Here is a 5,993-nt window from a genome sequence, read left to right as displayed (position 1 = left end):
CTCATAACCCACAGAGATTAATTTCAGTCCCTGCATTTTCCTTCCCTATTCAAGATTATAAATCTGTTGGGTTTTTTAAGTACATTAAAGAAACAGCTGAGAAGCAGAAGTTGGTATATTGGCATATGCCCCGAAGGGAAGGCAGTTCGTCTGTTAGGTAGTGGCTGTTTCTATGCTGTTGACTTTGGGTTTCTTTCCGGCGCATGTATTTTAAATACTGGTGACATCTTGGAATCGTGGCTAACTCTTAGAATTCTGGCTCTTGGTAACCATATTACGGAAGTCTGTATTGTGAAAGCCTAAGACTAGAACAAGTTTCCCAAAACCTGTGTCCATGAGTATATAACTTGGGCAGAGACGTGAATGGTGTTTATTCTTTGGGACACTGTGTCTGTGTGTGTGCGTGTGTCTGTGTTTGTATCTTGAAGTTGTTGCACTTGAAAACCACAGCTGCTGTGGATTCTTAAACACTGGAAAGCCATCCTTTGGTTCAAATGGTGGAAGGCCCAGCGAAGTGCCCATGCTGGCGTTAGCCCAGGGGCCCACCAAAGCCTTGCTTAGTGACCAGCTCTTACTAGCCAACGGAAAAGTTCTTGTGCCGCCTGAGTGTTCCTTTCAGGAGGGTTTGTTTTCTGCAAGAGAATGTCACGTGTCGTGTTGTTCTTTCAGTACTGGTATGGCGACCTGTCCTGAGCATGCTGGTGTCCCCCTGGGGGAGGGAGCTCTCAGAGGGCAGGGGACCCTGGGCTTGATGCTTGTGGTTTGAGAGGGGAGGAAATGAATTTTTCAAAAATAACTTTCTACCTCTAGATTGAGGCTTAGGAGTAAAAAAAAAATTATCTTAAATTTATTATTTAACATCGCATCCGTAACTCTGAGCTCATGCCAAGCGTTGGGCAGTGAGAGGTTCCGTTGGGAAGATGAGGTGAACCCAGTTTCTAAGCACCTAGGCCGACCAAGGCTCCAGGAGTCAGATCCACAAAAGTGTTATTCTGTGTTGAGTTTACTGGTGAGAATGTTCTCTGATACTACCTCTCAAGGGTGTTGTTCAAAATGCCACTTAGGGTTAAAGAGATAGATACGAAGAGTTGTGTCTGACAGAAGCTTGACACTCTGGCATCTATCTGCCCAACAATGGGGCTTTCACTCTGTAATTTACTACTTTGTAGATATATTCTTTGTGTGTAATTTTATAAGTGTTCATATTTTTCTCATTTTGCATTGTGTAAAGTGTACAAAATCTCAAAGTATAAAATACTGCTTATATTGCTTGTAATTACTGTGTGTAAATATTTTCTAATCGTGTACATTGATGGGGGACAAGTGGGTTGTTCAGGTTTTTTTTTTTAAGTGACCCTTTTGTATTGCAGTTTCAACAGGTAACCGCCCATCAAATTTAAAACGCCTTTGGTACTTTTTTTTTTAAGCTCCAGCAAGAAAAATCTGTTTTTAATTGTCTTTCTCTATTTGAGAAAAATAGTTCATCTGTCCCTCAAAAGTGAAGACCTGACGTCAGTGCAGGCCCCGCTGGTGACTCTGGTGGGTCCTCAGTCTCTGGGGCACAGTCCAGTCAGTATTCACATCTGGGTTCTCATGAGAGTTCTGTCACTCTCAGCACAAGCAGCCCGGGGTTTTCTCCCAAGTCAAGCCTTTCCTTCCTCCCAAGTCCCCGGGCTTTGCCTCCCTGTCGCCCAGTGAAGGGGGCGGAGAGGGGAGGAGGCATCTACCATGCGGCATCAGGCGCTGTGGGACCTGGCGGATGGAGCTTGCGCTGGGTGGTCATTGGCGGTATCGCCGTGCCAAGTTACCTGGTCTAATTGCCGGGGGGTGTGTCCCACTTAGGCCCTTCTCACCGGCTGAAGCTTAAGGCACTCGTCGGTGTGGAGGCTTTTTGTGTGACCGTTGCCCCGTCTAAACAGCTTTTCCTGTTCCCCGAAAAGGCACCTCTCTCTGTTCTGTTATTTAAGTGCCTCTGTCCGCCCTGGGCGGCCAGCAAGTGAAGCTGGCTCTTGGCGTCACAAAGGCCCCCGATGGGAGGGCAAGTGTGGGGTGCGCCCGGGCTCAGCTGGGGCGTGCGCAGTGCCCTTAGAACAGATAGCATCCCGGGGGGCTGCAGGTGACAGCATTTGGAGTCTTCAAGGCAAGAGTCGCTTTCCAGTTAAAAACAAGGGTGGGAGGAGGTTGCCCGGAGTAAGTGACTTGGCTCAAAGATTGGGGATGACTGCCCTGGTGTGTCTCCAGGAGGCCGGAGGGGGCGCCCGGGGCCACTGGTTGCTTCTCCCTCCAGCCGAGGTCTGTGCTTTTGCGCCCCAGGCAGCCGTGCCGGCCAGGTACCCAGCGTGCCAGCTCCTCCACGGATGTAGGCTGCCTTTTCTCTTTCTTCGCTTCACTTGTTTAAGGCTCTATACTGCATCCTGTTTAACGTCCTATGAATGTATGTGTGTGTTATTAAAGCTGCTTCTCTCAGTTTGAACCTGTGTTTGGGCTGTGTGCTTGGGAGTGGGGGTGGCCAGGTGTCTGGAGTCCATTTCCTCCCCTGCCCGTGCCCTGGTTTTTCACCTGAGGGCCTCCTTTCTCCTCTAGCTTCAGGTTGTCCACTTTTTTAGCCTGGCTCCTGTTCCTGGAACACACAGAGCCACCGTCATACACAGTTCGCTTGTGTGTGTTCGGCTGCGGACTTGCACACTTTGAGTCGGGGAGTCAGTCTCGTTCTGGCCTCACTTGCCACGTTCATGCGGCCATCCATTCGTCCTGGCAGTTAACTGAGGACTGCTCCCTGCTAGGCACTCCCGAGGGTGCCGTGGAAAAGCACAGAGCTCTCGTGGCTCCTGCTTGCTGGTGGCCAGGTTGAAACACTCTGTTCTTGGGCAGAGAGAACTAGAGCAGGCTACCCGTGGTACAGCTCCCCATGCCGGAGCCCGGGACGAGAGGCGGGGCCTCGTGACACAGGCAGGGCTGGGCCTCCTGCCTGCCGGGCAGGCACAGCCTGGGTGTGCCTGTGCAGAGACAGGCTGTCACCCCCTCCCAGAAGCTTCTCATGCACCCGTGGGCGGGCAAGGTGTTGTGGCCAGAGACCTGGAGCTGCAGAACTGTGCCGCGCCTTGCCCTGCCTCTGACAGGCTGTGAGCGGCATTCCCCGACAGAGGCTGGGGGACAGGGAGGTGGCAGCCAGGCCGAAGCAGGGGTCACACTGTCACTGTTCACAAGAGCATAGGCAGCACGGACTCTCACGAGAGAAGGGCCGGGACCTCGTGCCCGGGTCTGACCTCCGACCTCGGATGCCCGCACCGGCCATTTGATCCTGGGCAAGTGTGGCTGGGCCTTCCTCTTCGTGTGTCAGGAGCAGTCGCGGCAGTGTCTGGCTCAGGGTTTGTGAGGACTGGGGGAGCTGTCGCATGGGCGGTGCTCAGCACAGGCTGGCTGTTGCTGCTCGGCTGCCCCTCGAGGCTCTTCGCGACGTCAGAGTTGTCTAGCCCCTGCTCAGCTGCCTGCCAACTCCCACAGGGAAGCTTTCCCTTGCGGAGCCCAGCGTGCTGAGGCGAAGCCGGCGGCGGCGGGTGGTGGCTCTCCGCACCGGACGCTTCCCGGCCCCCCCCACCGGCCATTCCGGGCTGCAGCCATGAGTGGGCCAACCTGAAGGCCCAGCTCCGGGTCTGACTCCTGGACGACCGGCTGGGAGCGGAGCTTGTCGGGTGACACAGGCTTCCGAGGCTCCGCGGAACGGCGGGAAGGCACGTTGGGGCGCTAGCAACAGCCCTTCTCAGCTGTGTGCCTGGCCCCCGTGAAGACCGTGCCACCCGCAGAGACGCGCTGCCAGGGGAGCCCGTGGAGGCAGGTCACCTGGGCCAGGCCGAGCTCTCCAGGAGCCTGCGGGTGTCCGGTGCTCACGCCCACCCCTTCCCCCCTGGGATTCTGCTGCAGGGAGTGACCGCTTGGTGCAGAGCCCGGGGCTGAGCCCCGCCGAGCAGGGAGCTGAGAGCGCTGACCACAGCCCGGCCGGCCTCAGCCACGCCCTCAGGTGGAGCTGGGGAAAATGGCCAGCAGAGCCAGAGTGATGTGTGTGCGCACGTGAAGTCCTCCGGGGGTTCCGCACAGGTCCTCGCCCCGCCGCCCATCGGGCAGCCCAGGGAGGGACTTTGAGGACGAAGGACAGCCACTCGACAAATGACCTGTGTCCCACGTGCTCACGGCAAGGCCAGGACCAATCCTGGTCTCTTCCACCATCAGCATCTCGCTCACGTTTTACCAGCTGGATTTGCGGAGAGAGGAGCTGTCGGTCCGAGGGGCTTCCTTGGAGACGTGCCCAGAACTGCCTTTGCCTTGACAGGTGAAGTTTTCAGGAGGGTCGGACAGTGGAAGGGTGGGTTGTGGCCTGACTGTGTCACCGTCCAGCAGCAGCTCAGTGAGTGCCGCACGGGAACCACTGTGAAGTCAACACGTGTTGCTCATTTAAACACATCAGAAGGGCTCAGGCAGGTGATCCCGCACTTTGGGAGGTAGAAGCGAGAGCGTTGCTTGAGCCCAGGAGTTCTGAGACCAGCCTGGGCAACATAGCCAGACCTCATCTCTACAATCTAATTAGCCTGCTTTGGTAGTACATGCCTGTAGCCCCAGCTACTCAGGAGGCTGAGGCCGAAGGATGGCCTGAGCCCAAGAGGTCAAGGCTGCGGTAAGCTGTGCTTGTGCCGCTGCACTCCAGACTGGGCGACAGAGTGAGACCCCGACTCAAAAAGTCTGAGTTGCTGTCAGCCTCCCAGGAGCGACGCTGAGTGAGATGTCACACCCGCCCCGGGGTCCTGCTCTCCCCCACCGTGGTGTCCCGTCTGAAGTCAGCGCGGTGGGTTCTTTGGAGGCCTGGGGAGCAGTGCCCCAGCCCACCGGGCCACCAGGGCCACCATGTGATCTCTCCTGTCTGGAACCGAGGGGCCAACCCGTCGCCCACAGGGCCTTCCTGGCCCTCCCAGCTCAGACTTCCTTACTCCCGCCAGCGCCGCACCGCTCGCAGGATTTTCTTCTGTTCCCCCAGGAACCCGCGGTCTCCAGTCAGACTCACTGTCCTTCCATGCCTAGCACAAGTCTGGGCGTAAACTTGCACAATTCTCTTTGCTGATGCGATTTTCTCTTCAGGCCCACCTTGCTTCCCCTTATCAGACTTTTCCAGTCTTTCTGTTTGTTTTTTAGAGGCAGGATCTGGCTCTGTCACCCAGACTGAAGTGCAGTGATGCGTTCATAGCTTACTACAGCCTCCAACTGCTGGGCTCAACCGATCCTCCCACCTCAGCCTCCCAGAGTCCTGGGATTGCAGCCACACGCCACCACACCTGGCTATGATTTTTCCAGTCTTGAAAAGTCCTCTCTGTAAACACAAGAATGAATTTCAAGGCAAGTTACTGAACCCTTTAGAGCCTGTTTCCCCGTCTGTAAAATGAGGCTATCGATTTCTCAGGGTGGCACGTGGGTGCAGATAATAAATGCAGCAAGACATTGTGTAAAACCGTGTGTGCACTTCCTAATGCTCCCTAGCTCCCCCCGGCACAGACATCCTATTCGTGGTGCTGGGGGGTGGCAGTGTGGCGTGGGCCGCGTCTAGCAGTCTGCAGGCACACGTGGCAGCCCAAACTACGAGTCCCTGTGATGGAGTGCCAGCGGCGAGCTGGGGGACTCCAGAAAGGAGGGGGAGATGTCTCCAGGCCCCTTCGGTGAAACACGGCACTTGCTCCCGCTCACAGACTCCTGGGTCCGTGTGCTGTTTCTGTGGCCCCACACCAGGCCTGTCACCGTGGAAGAGGGAGGGCAGGCCGGGTGGTGGCCTGAGCCGGGCCTCAGCTGGGCCTCAGGGCTGGACTCTTCCAGGCCGGGGACGAGGCGGGGCCTGACTGCACAGGACCGTCCCGGCTGAGGGAGAGGGGCTGGCGGTGGGCCCTCAGTGGCTGCCCGTGAGGCGGCCAGGAAGGACAGGAGGGCTGACGGCCCCGCAGGACGTGCTGGGGGCA

The sequence above is a fragment of the Carlito syrichta genome, unplaced genomic scaffold (assembly GCF_000164805.1).
Source record: "Carlito syrichta isolate Samal-C Ts95f unplaced genomic scaffold, Tarsius_syrichta-2.0.1 Scaffold143137, whole genome shotgun sequence".
Lineage (NCBI taxonomy): Eukaryota > Metazoa > Chordata > Mammalia > Primates > Tarsiidae > Carlito > Carlito syrichta.
The sequence above is the reverse complement of the archived record's forward strand: the minus strand, read 5'-3'. Positions refer to the sequence as shown.